This window comes from Falco naumanni, chromosome 13 (assembly GCF_017639655.2).
Source record: "Falco naumanni isolate bFalNau1 chromosome 13, bFalNau1.pat, whole genome shotgun sequence".
NCBI classification, from domain to species: Eukaryota; Metazoa; Chordata; class Aves; order Falconiformes; family Falconidae; genus Falco; species Falco naumanni.
The window spans coordinates 13,296,494-13,313,098 of record NC_054066.1 but is presented as its reverse complement, the minus strand read 5'-3'; the positions used below and the strand labels follow the sequence as shown (position 1 = coordinate 13,313,098).

General features: G+C 38.2%; 1 protein-coding gene across 3 annotated transcripts in view; it reads left to right on the top strand.

Moving 5' to 3' along the window:
- Positions 1–16,605, top strand: part of SLC9A9 (solute carrier family 9 member A9) — a 214,334-nt gene that overhangs the window by 122,476 nt on the left and 75,253 nt on the right. The gene's annotated exons all lie outside the window — the stretch shown is intronic.

Below are 16,605 nucleotides of genomic sequence, written 5' to 3'. Positions count from 1 at the left end.
TTTAGCAATAAGAGTGTAATGCCATTACTGAGTTCTGGCTACCTCATAATCCATTTAGATCTCACTGCCACGGTTCATAAGGTCTCCAAAGAAAACCTGAGTATCAAGATAGGCTTGTAATTCACAATTCCTAATCATTTATTCTATATACAGCATATACTTTCCTTGTTTACAAAATTATGTCTGATTAACAAGCCTTCATGTCAGACAGTTGCTATAAAATAACAGCTGAAGATAACTAAATTGAATCTTCAACAAAGAGCATAGATAAAAGCTTGCAGGCAAAATAAGGACTAGCATACAAGTGTACTGTATAAACATAAAATGCAGGAAATCCATATGCAATGTGGAGGGATTCTATTTTTATGACAGTTTGATTCTTTTTCATGACATCTCTCTTACATTCCGTAATGTCAGTCAAGCTCATTACAGTTTGGATATACCCTGCCGCTATCAGCCATCTTTCTGAGATTTGCCACTTTTTCACTGTCAGTCAGCAATAGAGGTGCTCTATACAGCAACAGAAATGAGGGTGAGAATGGTTATTATTACATCTTGTGTACCAAATCCATTTGTATTACTATAATAGGAGATTAAGGAATAATTTTAAGTATATAGTAAGGGAAAAAGGGGTTGGGCAGCAGTCACGTGTCTAGTCTAAGGACTTAGGTCACTAGATACCTGGCCTGGTCTAGGTAATTTTTAAAGGAACATTGTCAAGTGCTTTCAGCAACACAAGCAATTTAATTGGATGCAATGGTATTTCTTCTGCTGCTTAGTACTACCCAGAGGTAGGAAGACCCACAAGAGCACAGGTGAGGGGCTGACTCATATTTATACCTTTTAATGCAAGCAGGTGCTTCTTTCTTTACCCACCTGTACAATAGATTTTGCCAAAGATGCTGAAAGTAGACAGTCATTATTGGTCTGAAATGCTCATCTCTTTGAGTATCTCCTCTGAATCCCAGCAGGTCTGCCAGGCAGATTTACCAATCAAATAATTTCATTTTGTAACTGGGATATAGATTTTCTTACTATAAAGCTATTGGGTTCGCAATTCCCACTTAATTTCTTGACATCAGAACATACAGCTTCATAAATTATGAGTGTGTGGTCAAACTAAGATAATACTTTAAATACATTTGTAATTAAACAGGTCTATCTTGAGACTCTGATTTCTGTTTCTACTGAAAATATTTAATTGTCTTTATAATTTATTACACCTCAACATGGAATTTTGTCCTTAGCTACCAGCATTTGTCATCTTAGTCTTAAGTACACGTGCTACGTATTTGTATTTAAAGGTGGTGGTAGTTCATGCCAGTTGATACTTGTATGGATTCTAGCAAACCTGGGTTTGCTGTGGGAGTTATGGGGCTGCTCCAACACCACCTTGCTTGGTGTACTAGCCCCAGTATGCCTGCACCTGTGCCAATGGCAATTTTGAGCTGCATCTCTCCCCACTATTTTTATATATAAAACTAGAAGGAAGAGATTGCATTTTTCATGCTAGTTTGGAGGGTTCTCCTCACAAAGCCAAGAGAAAGTGTTCTATGAGTTTGTATGGTTGTCTGCAAAGAGATTCATTGGAATGGGTTAGGATGTCACCCATTACAGAACAAAGGGATGAAGCCAGTGAAATGCTGCAACTATGTCTGTAAGTACAGCAGAGGAGACTAGTCTCAGACTACCCCCGAAGTGTTCAGCTGGTGTGAACTTACATCAGGCACCATCCCAGGGCAGTTTGAAATCACTTCTGTGTGATTCCCAGTAATTTAAGGAGCCAGATTTACCACTACTGTTCACTCCAAAGCACAGTGCTAGATCAGTTAATCTAAACAAGTAGAAATAAAGTTATTCATCTTATAAAAATTAAGTACTTAGAGGAAATGGAAAATATATGAACGGCTGTGTTAAGGTCACAGTGACCACACTGCGTTTCCCTACCTATGCTACAAGTTGCTGTATAGGTAAACCTTCTCAGGAGGCAGGAATGGTCTAAAATACAGTGGATCAAGCAAATAACAGTCTAAAGCTGAGCGTGCTTTTTTGCCAATTTACTATTTCATCATAATATGAGTATCTAGCAGGTAATTATTTAATTGAAGAGGAGGCATTAAAAAGGATGACAGAGAGGAACATGTTATTTCTTGGATTAATTGAATACTACTTGGATTAATTGAATCTTATTCACATGTTTTTTAATTTGTGCCCATTCTAGCTAACATGGAATACGCCACAGTTCCTATCAGTAGTTCAGGATATGCAACAATCAGCTTCTCAGGGTTGATCAAGTCAGCCTTATCCTAGAGATAAGTACTTGAGTGTGTATGTTACAAACCAACTTATTCACATTTTGGTTTTAAAACATAAATAAATCTACCATCCATTAAGTTGAAGATATGTAAAAATAACATAAATCACCAATAACTAACACTAATATATTTACCATTTACCATAATGCATTACAGTGTTAGTTAAGGTAAAAGACAGCGTTCAAGATCTGTACAGCCACCTTATTGTATATTGCCGTCTACATATTATACTATGTTTCAATGATTTATTGCACTCTCCATAATTTACACTGTGAAATTCTAATAATGGTGACAAAGATTCCTCATATATCAACAGAGTATGAGGGTAGAACAATGACAATTTAAAAATAATAATAGTAATAGTTTTCTGAAAAGTCAATCTTTTTTCCCATAACTGGAATTTTCATGATCTTCCATCTCTCCTCACAGCAACAGCATCAGATCTTCTTTTTTGTCAGTTAAAATTCAATTTAATGTAAATATAATATGTCACTATTTTTAGAGAAAAGATGAAGATGTGTCCTCATAGATAACTACCAACTGATTTATTTCAGTAATATGTATGGCTTATACAACACTTGCAAACTGTTGCCAAAACAAACAGTAAGATATATTATCAAAACTAACCATGTGCTATTGAAAAAGGCCCCATTTCCATCTCCCATTCAATGCAGCAATATCACTCAACTCTCTCACAAGGTTGCAGAGGCCAGCTTATAAAAGGAAGCTTTAAATAGATCCCAGGAGTTCACCCAAGTTTATTAATGTTTATTAATGTTCACAGTTCTAGGTCCCTTCATTTAACAAACAAATTACATCAAAACATATGCTCCTACTTAAACTATAGCTTGAATCCAAGAAAGGCTCTTAAAACCTCGTAAATGTGACCTTCTAATGGAAGAATTTATGTCTGCATGTGTCTATACGTCAAAATACAATTTTAAAAGAAATCCATGCCAATTATTCTCATTATTTTACTAGTATATTTACCTATACAGAGTAACCTTCAAAATGAGTCTTAAAATTCTTGAAAAAGTCTGAATATTTTTAACTTTGTTTTAAAAGAATGAGACATACATTTTCAGAAATGTCTTATTTTAACTGTCTCCTGTTTTAGATACCTGAAGCTCTGCATTTCAGGAAGTATTGAGTGTTCCCTTTTTGAAAATCAGGTCCTATTTAGATGTTCCCAGTTCTTTGGCACAGTAACATATTTCTGAGCAAAGTGTCATATGCGCAGTCCGTAACAGTGTTATCAGCTGGCATTCTGAGAGCAGAATTTGTTGTACCATGTTCCTAAATAATACATTGTCTTCTGGCTTATCTGAGACCTATAACTAGAAAAAATTGCCTTTACTCCCCATGAGAAAGGACTACAATATACTGCTCTTGGCAGACAATTAGTAAGTCCGCATCCACATATGAGAATAATATCACAATACATCAATAGTTAAACAAAGATAGCCATTTAAGCATCAGTTCACAGTCAAATTGAAGTATGCAACAAATGTGCCTTCAGAGATGTTGAGTATTACCTGCTAATACTTTTGGATATATATCTCCCTTCATTCCCCAAACTCTGATTAAAAATAGAGAGCTACATATTACAGTAAAACTGCAATGAGAAGTTTGGGGATAAAGGATTCTCCTGATAGGCAAAGCAAAAATACAAAGCTATTAATAAAACATGTCCTATGCTAGGTATTAGGTCCTGCGTGTTTATCATCAACTCCTTTATAAATGTTTGTCAGGGGATTTCCAGACTCTTTGTACATCTCTTTGCAACAGTTCTTCAGTGAATAATGAGATTTTTATTCCATATTCTAAATAAACACTAAGCAGCATCGAATAGTAACTTTGAATACTGTGCCTATCTGACCATTGCCTTTGATATGTACTTTAGAAACTGGCTATATCTATGTGCCTGGCTGCCCTTAAAAACATGCCAGCTCTAGTTCACATAAAACTTCACTTCCAGACCTCTAACTTTCTCTAAATACTAATGCCAGATGCCTGGTGTACCACTTTTTCTGGGGATGACCAAGGCTGTCCAAACTTAGATTCTCAGCAAGAGCATTTCTTCATTGCGCTTTTCTATGAGAAAACACCAACCTAGGAAATTAAAATAATGAAAACAAATTATTCTTCTAAAATTCAGCTATTGCTTTCCCTAATTCTAATTGACCCAAACCTTCAGATTCACCTCCGGAGATTTCCCAGAGCTTTGCTTATTTTTTTCACTGTTCAGATTCCAGCTTTATAACTACAGACAGATATTTCTCTTTGCCCATCCAGGCAAAACTAAACCTAAAAATGTCAAGGTTATACAGTTCCAAAACTTTCTTTGCATTGCTGGAGCCAGGTCTCTGATGGTGAACAGCAGCTGATCATTCACTCACACTACACTAGCGTAAAAACTGCCGAACTTAACAAAGTCAGTAATCTCTGAGAACACAACACATAGAAATGAGTCAAGTGTAAAAAACCATAACTGGAAAACCAATCTAATGTGTGAAACAGGAAGAGAACAGGATTTATGTCCTACAAATTAAGAGTCCTTAGATCTCTTTGAAACGAGTACATAAGCAAATAGGATATCATTGCTCTGGAGACTCTTTTCTGTTTTGTATGGGAAATGATGCTGGCTGGCAAGGAGTAGAGTGCAGGTAAACTGGGAGCAATATTGTTATCCGCACAAACAAAACCAAAATCTGCCATTTGCAAGAGTCAAGCATGCAGTAACCCCCCAGCCCAGTCCAGATCTACAGTAATGACTGAAAGGAAAAATCATTTCCAGATTACACATAGGCATAACTGTATCATTGATATGAAGCCACTAATGTAAAAAGAGTTGTCTCAAGGGTCCTTCTATTTATTCTTCATAGACTGAATCATTCAACCAACTCAAATATATACTCCCTATATGGGTCTACCTGTATCTATTTTGACAATGAATCTGCATTGAATAACACTGACAGAATGTAAAAACTCGGGCTGAAAGTTACAGAAACACCTACTGGAGGACTTATTACCAACTGTTATGCAATATGTTACATTGCTATTTTGGCAAAGTAAATTTTTTAAAAAGCTTTTTACACAGTTTTATTCTGATTTTTGTTGCTCCACTTTTGTAAATTCCACCATAAAACATAAACAGACTGGATTCTTTTGGGGGGGGTTCCTTGTGGTATGGCTATAGCATTGTTTTCTAAATGAAAAAGGAAGAAACATCACAGGACTGTATCCAAAACATTTGAATATATCACATCTGAAACATGAAATTATAACATTATTCAGCATTACAGTGTAAATTTGGAAGGTCAAAACACTCCTAACTCCTAAATTCTCACCTATTGCAAATTCACTGAACACTATAGGAAATGATCATTTAGCAGACATCAGCACCCAAAAGTCATAAGCCAGCAGAGTTCGACGTCATTGAGAATGCTAGTATATCCCTTTACAATAAAGATGTTTCATGGACAAGCTGTTCTTTCAAGAAATCAAGATTTTGGTTCATTCAGTACCCAACACTTTAATCCATTACTGCAATATTAAAGACAAAGGTGGTGCATATGTTTACCAGAATATCACATCAGGGATGTGGGTGGGCAGTGGGGCTAAATGCTGTGAGGCTTGGCTGCCTGTGACCATGACTGTCTGTAAAAAAGATAATTGGTTGGTAGAGTTACTCTGTGTTTATACCAGCCCTTTATCAACTGGTTATAGACTGCTGAAAGACAAAACTTTATGATTAGAGCAACTTAACAACATGACCTTAGCCAGTATCATATTGCTGCAGTTCCAGTAACAAAAACATTCTTTTCTTTATTCCCAAATGCTATAGTAGTATTCCCTGTGCTCAGCTGTGTTCAAGGAGGTGCTGCACAAGGACAATTTGCAATGCCACAGTGGCAGCTCCCACCAACTGCCAAGTAAGAAGCTTTGATCAGATCTGGTCTGTACTTTAAGCTTCCAAAGTTGTTCTTTCTGCTTCCCAGAAGAGGTCTTTCAAATTAAAAAAAAAAAAAAAAAAAAAAAAAAAAAAGCCACAATAATATTGTGGGCTTTGGAAAGAGTTCTGCCTCATTTAGAAAGCTGTTGTGGTAAGAAATCTCAAAGGCTGAAATGGTGGTAAAAATATGACTGAGCCCCAGGGCTCCAGAACAGGAGGTGCTGAGTAGGAACCTTCCTTATCTACAGCATAAGAGCAAAGAAGAATGCGTTTTAAATCAAAGGAGTAACAGATTGGTTTAGACGAGGTGGATAGTGTTGCCTACATTACTGTATTTTTTCCAGTTATAAAGATTGATATTTTCTTCCTTTTTTTATAATGACACACAAGTCTTTCTTACTAAAAATGTACCTGTTTCTGAGTTCTGCCACAGTTACATTCTGATTTGCCATTATATGGTTGTAGCATCTGGATATCTTTATTAACTCTCCTTTATCAAAACAGTTATAAAAGAAAATTATCTTCTTCAAGACTAGATTTGTAGAAATCAGTATGAATGGGATTGATGGGAGAGGTGGTGATATAACTGGACTCATGTTGTTACCATGCTTGATGCCAGTGTTTGCTAAACAGAAGTCTTTGGCCAATAGCAAACTGGCTTAAAAGCAACCTAGAAAAGACATCAGCAATGTTAAAACTCACGATTTTCATATCAGCCTCGATTTGCAGCATCTGCTGTGCAGTATACACAAGGCTGGAATTCTGTATTACTCAACCCTGTACTCAGTGATCAAGCCATTACCAGAAACTGCTCCCCTTTAACTTGACAGGAGATTCCTTTCATATAAGGCTTCTTCCATCACTATCCAGATTGGGGTTCTGCACCTTTACCCAATAAAGAGGAAGAAGCCTTTCACATACCGAGGAGGGGCACAACCTGCAATAGTCTGCTGCATGGGCAAAGGACAGGCAGCACCTGTCTTTGGAGCTTTAAGATGGTCAAACACAGCAAACTGAGGCAGAGGTCACATAGGTCTTGGCCTTCAACTGACTTGAAAGCATTTGCAGATGCTTGACAACCTCCTGCCCCAGAGCTTTATGAGCAAGCTGTACTTTTATTCCTTCCCAGCAGGCGACTGAGCCCCCTCAGCTCCTGAGACACTGTTACTGTAAATACAAGTAGTGAGAATCTTAAGACTCTTCTAACTGTATTAAAACCTTCAGAGTGATAAAATAACTATTTCCTATAAATTCCCAAACTGTAAAACAAATAATAGTAAGTCTTAAACATATGTTCTACACTGTATTGCAAAGTCCTATAGTCAGGAACGGCTTAGAAACTTCAAGCACACTGAAATTTAACAGAGGTGAAGCTCCTAAGTCACTTAGAAAAGTTTAATTTAGACACTTTCACGTAATGTTAAGTGGAGCAATGCCTTCCCTAATCTTACTGGGGTGAGATGTGACTGGCACTGGAAAGAATGGTGTCCTGACAGCTGATCTAGGCAAAGAGGCTGCAGTCAGCTGAGGTGAGAAAGAGCGATCCTCTTGACTGGTATAGAAGAGCCTCATCAGAATACTGTACTCCATTGCTGCATTCTGTTCTGCACATAGAGAAGAGCTTGAGATATTACATCTCCTTACAAAGTAAGGAGTAAAGGCATCTTAGTTCTCTTTTTTCACCCTCACATCGGCGCACAAGGATTATCCCTCCTGAAACATAGCTAGTCCTTGAGCTGCTCAGAATGTAACAGCTAAAAGCATGTGTTCATATCTTCAGACTATCCATAATTCAGTACTTATAAATTATTATGAACCTTCTTGTTTCAGTTGTGTTCCTTTGAACACCTTTTCCTTTCACCATTTGTCAAGAGGAAAGAGAGTCAGTTTAGAAAAGGAGATTTAATTAAATGTTTTGTTTTGGCCTTGGCGCAATCTCTCTTCTATAACTGTGTTCCTTTGGGTCATATTTCCTCTAGAGTCCTGGAAAACAGTTTAGTGAAAGTGAAGGATCTGTTGATTTACTATTGAAAATGAAACATCAGCCTAAGTATCATCAAGTGTAATTTGCAAGTGACCACAACATAAAGACAAACAGTTCAATTAAAGGCAGTATATTTTTAAGCACTGTTATATTACTGTGCACTCTGTACTGTTTATTATTTTGTTTTTAGAATACTCATAATCAGTCTAACTGGTATTCCCTCTCAGTAACAGAAATAGGTCCAATAAACAAAGCTGCTCTGTTTCCAGGGTCATATTCCTCTTTAGCCATAGTACAGTAAGTATTTTAAATCATGCTGCAATAAACACTCCTGCTGGGAGCCAATTTCAGCCAGACCTCTTCAGGTCACTAAGTTCATTTTAACCCAGACACATATTCAACAGAGATCACACTGTCTTTGCCTGTAAAATCTTTTAAATCTTAACAAAACCCTCTGAAATGCAGAAACACCTGTAATTTCACGTAACAAGTCTAACAACTAACACCGCAGTTATCTTTAAATTACTACTGTCCTTAGTTGGCCAGCTATCAGCACCTGTGAACATCTAAAGGACAGCATTTTGCCTAGCATCTTTTATACCAACGATAGTTTGAATGTTCCTGCACTAACAAACACTAATTGCATATACATGAGACATTGCTGACTCCCCAGGCTCCCCCCAGCATTAGGATATTACTGATTTATGCACAGACTCTTAAGTCACAAAATCTACATTGCTGTTTAAAAGGTAAGTCTCGCAGTTGCAAAGAACACCTTGAAAATTATTCAAAAGAAACTAAACTAACAGGGAAGCTTTTGTGTGAGCTCATGGACAGTCTAAAACAACAGCTCAAAGAAAACACTGTCCCATGATTATCAGAGGAGCGTTATCTTCAAGACACACAGTTCTGCTAATAAACTCCATCCTTGCTCCCACAGTACTCCAGGTACAACAGAAAAATAGTACATTAGGGTTGACTTAGGGAACTGCACGGCTGTCAGTCACTCGGTCCACTAGTAGACAGGTAACAAGTGATCCAGAAAGGCAGAGGACGAGGCAGAGTTTTAGCTTCAGTTATAAGACATTTAACCACTATAAATAACTACCAGCATTTTCAAATTTGGTCAAGCACATTAGAGATCATTGTGATTAAGTATTTGAGTAATTTGCACAGTAATCTATTGATTACTTGTGACATAGGTCACAGAAAGCAATAAGATCAGATTCTGGTTTATCACTTCATTCCCTTTAATCTCTCATAGTAGCACAGACTAAAATATTGGTTTAGATCCTTGTTAAAGATCTTTTTTATACAGAAATATTGCTAGATGTGGTACTCGCCCTTTGCCCGGTGGTATTTGCCACCAGTTCTGGATTTGTGGGTGTGTATACCTATACTGCATATGTAGTATCTACAAGAAGTAAGAAATGGTCTGGTGCTCCTCACAAAAGACATACTAGGGAAATGCATTCTGTTTCAAACCCTGAGATGTTCAGCATCACACATGAAACTACCTGTGAGCAAAGAAAACACTTCTTGGGGCACACCCACACTGAAAGGGTTAATATAATAGCTGCTTTTATTAGAGTAGCTAGAGCATGATTAGCCTGGTAAATGCTATAAATCAAGCAGCAGTACGAAACTGGACATTAAATGTATTGGCTGTTATTATAAAAAGAGAAATTGGATAATTTCCTTTCATTTCTATCTCAAAATGAGAAATCATCCAGGTAATGAATCTCAGTGATCTCCTGAAATGCCTGTCATTTATTTGCAAGGTACTTTTCTGCTAAGATAAGGTGTGCATTTGATCTTTCAGAGTTATTCAACATAGCATTTTGCCTGAATGATACTAAACAAGGTTTATAAATATTCATGCTTGATAACAAAATAAAAGACCAAAATACAGAGGACTTGGGCTTTCTGACTGTGAAAGGCAGTGCTGGGCAGCTGTTGAATGAAGATTTTGGATTGCAATTGTGACTTCTGCATGACATGTACCTGACTCTTGCTGTGACCTCTATTGGTCTTTATCGGCCAAAGGGGTCTAATTTTGGGCACAGTCTCCTAACAGCAGACAGCTAAATCCCACCTCACATACCTTGTATTTCTAGCTCCACATGGCTATTGAAAAGAGAAAAGGAAGGAAGACATGAAAGATACACTTTTATTGCTAGAATACTTGCTACAGGAGAGAGGGAAAATTACACAGCAACAAGATTCATTCCTTTCAGTTTACTAGGAATAAATGACAGGATAATTTTTAAACATGCCGAAACCCCAGAATAACTAGTACATATTTCCAGAAAATTATAAATAAACCTATAGCAAGAAATAGAATCCATGCAGCCAGATTTCTGTCAATTAAAATATTTGTTTTCTTATCTTTTAAAATACTGTTCATTTCGTTCCATTTCATGCAATCATTTTTTTCTTCCATTAAAACGTGCCTCTGTATCATGCAAAGGGTAGCTGCTATGCAGCAGCCAACATGATGTAGTTGTTCAGACTACAAATAAGGAATCAAACCAACCTATCTGGAAATACTGCTAGGGAACATCTTGATTACCTGGGATTTTAGAACAAAACTAGTGCTTTATTTCTTTCTACCAAAACATGCCAAATTAATTTGGACATCTATCTCTAACTAGGCCTCCAAAATTAAATTTGTGCCAGCATAAAACCAGTTGACTTCAAGCATATGCCAAAACTGTGGTCTTTGAGGGTAAGTAGAAAGTAGAGAAAAACAATCTGAGCCTTTAAAAGTTTGAGATAAATGTCATATGAAATCTTGGATCTAGAAAAAATAATGATCACATTTGCTGAGATGAACCTTCTACCCCTACTTTGTAGGTATTGATCAAGATAACTCTTAACTCTCTGTGTTATTGATCAGATACCGTTGCTTTTTGCAAAATAATTGCTCTGAAAACTCACTTAACTTTCCTGCTTTGAGAACTGTGTAATACTGTCAGTTGGCCCAAAAAATAGAAGAGTATGAAATTAGTATGTTCTTCACATTTGTTAGTTTATTTAATTTCCAAAGCCCGTATGTTCATTCTTCTCATACTTGCTTGACAAAGAATATTGGAATCTCTTCAGCAAGAAAATATGAAATTAATGTTTCATTTTGAAGGGATGAAAGTTTTCATCATGAGTGAAAATATCATTTCAGTCTGCAAAAAACAAAATTTCTCAGCCTTTCTGGTTTTTTTAAACCTTTCCTGTGGTTTTCCTTTCTGCTATCAAATATTTCACATAGTGCAAGAACATTTAATTCCATTTTTTAACTATACATGAAGTGCGGGGGGAGTAAAACGTATCTTTTGTCTTCCAGAAAGAAAAAAGGTGCTAACTGGGAAGTGAATTAGGCCTTAATGGTCTTGTACAGTATATGGACTGTGATGTAAATATTCTTGTAAATTGAAATTAATAAAAGCATGTGTTGGTATAACTGGGTATATCTGGGCTTGCAGAGGAACTTAATGACAGAAGAGAACTGTGTGACTTCAATTTTCATGAAACTTTCAACTTTCCTGAAACTGCCCCAGAAATTCTGAACTTTCTGTTCTTTTTAAAATGTAGAGTGGAAGGAAAACTCTGGCACCCTTGATAACAAACCTATCAAATTGTTCCAGAATTAGTTGAATGTGAAAGGTTAATTAAGGCAGATATTAAATAACCTAGGCTCTGTAGAGCAGTATGGGCATTTAGCATTTAGTAAACAGCTAATTACACTATAATACAGGCTTTTTGTAGAGAATTATCAGTGCAGAAACAGCCCAACAGTGATTTGCTCGTCAGTACATCTATGAGATTTAAATGAGAAAATTACCTCTTATCTCAGCAAGAAGTACTTGGATTTCAAAGCACTTAAAAATACATCAGTTTCTGCATTTTTTACTTCGAAGAGACAGCATTTTGTTACATAATGATAAAAAACATATAAAGGAATCTTGAAACTGTACATAAAATTCTAGGTTTATAAATGCAAGATATGTTCTATGTAAACAGATATACAGGACAACTGTTTGTATAAAAGTTTATATATAGAAGTGCTATTTATTTAAAATACCCCAAACAGGAATCCTAAAAATCCATGCTAATCCTAAAACCCCTGATCTAATCTTACAAGCAGACAAGGTCTTGTATGCTCTGACCTTGAAACGTCCCAGTTGCTTTTGCTATTCCCTTATCCGCAGGCATTAAGCCTGGTCAGAAATCACAATGTAGGTTCGGGTAGTCTGCCTGAAACTCTTGAGTCTTGACTAGCCCCTGAGCCTTTCTAATCTCCAGCCAAAGGAAATCCTATGAATGCTGTCACAGCCTCTATTTTCATTTTAGACACAGCAAAATAGACCCTGCTGTCCGTCCTGCTTGCTGCATCAACTAGTGGCATGGACTAGATGGTTTGCTTCCTCTGCTTCATTCAATTCATAATATTTCTTCCACCTTTCCAGAGAAACTCCAGCCCAAACTTCATCAGTTCTGCACATGTATGCATATGTATCCATGAGATGAGGAAAGCAGAGAAGTCAGAAAATAATTTTACTTAACTGAACCAGAAAACAAGATAAAATTATTCTGCAGACTAGTAGTTAATGTGTTCGCTAAACAGGTTTTAGCTCCTGTCCAAATTAGTGTTTCTGTTTCATGTAAAATGAGTCATCAACTACAATACAGTAATCTGCATAAGATTTGCATAAGAATGCATAAGAATAAAAGCATAAGATCAGAATCCAGGTCTTCCAGTACCCTACTCGGTAGTCTACAGAAGAATGATTGTTCACATGCTTTCTGACCTAGCGGCCCTTACATATACATATATTTGAATTTACTCCAGATCAAGCTTTTAAAAAAAGACCAAAAATCATTATTTGTCCCTCCTGAAATCAGTAGGACTACATGATTATCCATCAACCTGACTGTCCTTTATTGATCTGAAGATCTCAGGCTTTGTGTGACTAGCTCCCATTTTAAATGGGCATCATCTGAGCTCCTTAGTGCTTATGTTCCTTTTGAAACTAATGCTTGGCCATGGCTTTACGTTTCACCAATTCTGTAAGTATTAAGAAAACTCAGCCTGTAAAATGAGTTGCCAATTCCAATTCAATTGCCATCTCTTCGTTTACTGACCAAGAGTGGCTTTATTTCCTTCTTTCCCATCTTCAGAAATACCGTTTTAATGCTTTTACATTGATAAGTAATAAAATCATCCATTCATCCAACTTAATTCCAAAAGGCAGTCTGCAGCCTCCATCCTTTCTTATTTATGCTCAGTACAATACTAGAAAAAAAAACATTGTATTGAATTATTGAATTCTCTATCAGAGCATTTCTTTGTCTTACCCTATCCCTTTGAAATCTAAGTCATAACGGCTGTCTGCCATTTTACTACCACATGGAAATCTGAATTATAAACAAGTGATAAATTCTCCAATTTAGATTAAGCAAATGTCACAGCTTTCAGTCCAGGTTATTGCATATACTTCAATGTGCGTTACATAAGAGAAAGAACATGCATGTTCTGGAAAGGAGCGGTGATACATTTAAAATGTAAAATCAATCTTTTCTGAGTTTCACAGTGTCTCTTGCCTTCCCAGTTTTGCCTTTCAGATAGCAAGCTCCCTGGGGTATTCTCTACCACACACTGAGCTGTACTAAGCTAAACAGAATGTCAACAATCATCCTAACAAAAAACTGCACAAAATCCTTTTTAAAAAGCTTAATTCATTGATGATTTTGTCAATAAGTGTTCTCTCTCAACAACAGGAAAAGTTATATTACATAGGTTTTTTTTAAAAAAAAAACAAACAGCTTTAATGGTTTACAGCTCAGCTCTTGCATACATACTCTCTGGATCCCAATGTTATACCTCAAACAAGACAACTCATTTAGCTTCAAGATGTACTGTCTCACAGTATTTACCAATTCATTAGGGTGCAGGGCATCTACAAGAAGGGCAGGAAGGAGGATCTGGGGAACTACAGCCCTGCCAGCCTGACCTCAGTGCTGGTGAAGGTTATGGGGCAGATCACCCTGAGTACCATCAGATGGGACCTGCAGGACAACCAGGGGATCAGGCCTAGCCAGCAGTGATTTATGAAAGGCAAGCCCTGCTTGACAAACCCATCACCTAGTGGGTGAGGGAAAGGCTGTGGATGTTGTCTACCTGGACCTTAGTAAAGCTTTTGACACCATCTCCCACAGCATTCTACTGGAGAAACTGGCTGCTCATGGCTTGGATGGGTGTACCCTTTGCTGGGTAAAAATCTGGCTGGGTGGCTGAGGCCAAAGAGTGGTGGTGAATGGAGTCACATCCAGCTGGTGGCTGGTCACAAGTGGTGTCCCCAGGGCTCAGTACTGGGGCCAGTTGTGTTTAGTATCTTTGTCAATGATCTGGACTAGAGGATCAAGTGCACCCCCAGTAGGTTTGCAGACAACACCAAGTTGGTCAAGCATATTGATCTGCTGGAGGGCAGGCAGGCTCTGCAGAGGGATCTGGGCAGGCTGGATCCATGGGCTGAGGCCAACTGTATGAGGTCCAACAAGGCTCCGTGCCGGGTCCTGCGCTGGGGTCACACCAGCCCCACACAGCGCTACAGGCTGGGGCAGAGCGGCTGGGAAGTGCCTGGTGGGAACGGGCCCGGGGTGCTGGGTGACAGCTGGCTGGGCATGAGCCAGCAGTGTGCCCAGGTGGCCAAGGAGGCCAACAGCATCCTGGCTTGTATCCGAAACAGTGTGGCCAGCGGGACCAGGGCAGTGACTGTCCCCCTGCACTCGGCACTGGTGAGGCCGCACCTCGAATCCTGGGTTCAGTTCTGGGCCCCTCGCTGCAGGAGGGACGTAGAGGGGCTGGAGCGTGTCCAGAGACGGGCAGCGGGGCTGGGGAAGGGGCTGGAGCACAAGTCTGATGGGGAGCAGCTGAGGGAACTGGGGGGGTTTAGTGTGGAGAGGAGGGGGCTCAGGGGGGACATTGTTGCTCTCTACAACTACCTGACAGGGGCTGTAGGCAGGTGGGGGTCGGTCTCTCATCCCAAATAAACAAGCAATAGAACAAGAGAAAATGGCCTCTGGTTGTGACAGGGGAGGTTTAAACTGGATATTAGGAAAAATTTCTTCACTGGAAGGGTTATCAAGTGCTGGAACAGGCTGTCCAGGGAGGTCATGGAGTCATCATTACGGGGGGTATTTAAAAAGGCATATAGATGTGGCAGTTAGGGACATGGTTTAGCGGTGATCTTGGCAGTGGTTGGTTAAACAAGTCCATGATTCTATGTAGAATTTTAAGCATTAGACTCGCCTTCCAGCTATAAGGTTTTCTTGCTCCATTCAGTAAGGTAGGAACCTGAAGCCAATGTCAAAGCATCGCATATTTACAAATACACTGACAGAACTTTCACATATGCCTGAAGCCACTAGCCACAGAGAATTACTTAGAGCCCCAGGGAAGCTGAGTGGCAATGAATAAATGGGGACAGATCCTCAGCTGGTGCAAGCTGTCATAATAACATTCATTTATTTTCTTGGCCTGTAGGCAGAAGTATAATATGCTTTGGGGATCCCTGATTGAGGCAATTTCTCACTCTGCTTTCTCACTTTGCCTCTGCATTATCTTGTGCAAGCTATTGCTTTCGTTGTCATCACTGCTTGAATTCCGGTATTGGCCCATAGCTGCTACGTACAGTAGTTTATTTTTACATGAAAGCAAAAAACACACTGGGAATGGAGTCTGTTTCTTAACCATGATGCTGTAAAGACCTTCCAACACACTGTAAAACAACACAAGAAGCATAAATAAAACTATGGATCTTTATAGTACAGTCCCTATCTCATCCTCTTTATGTTCAAGCTGTATATATTATAAGGAGAAGAAGAAAAAAATTACTATTACCCCCCCCCCCCAAGAAGCTTTGATGATCTCCAAATACTCTTACAAAAGATAAAAGCTTTAATTAATTAAATTAATTAAAAAGAAACTGTTTTATCAGCCTTAACTACAGTGTCACAGTTAATACATGCTATTCAACAAGGGGGTAATTAACACTCTTCCTAGGTGCTCATAAAAGGCTTGCAAAGACTGGTGCAGGCAGCATAAAAATCTCAAAACAGGACATGTCTAGGAGAGAGCCCTCAGCAAACCAGAAAAGATTCCCAATTTGGTTCATTACCAAAAAAAAAAAAAAAAAAGATTAGAAATTTTTTTACTTGAGGTGGATTGAATTAACAGAACCAAGAGGTTTATAGCCACGGTTGAGTTCCTGACACAAAAGGGGCAAGCTAGCACTGATATTTGAAACCTTTGCCTTCCCAGAATAATCACAAATGCAAAATAAGTGCCTAATATT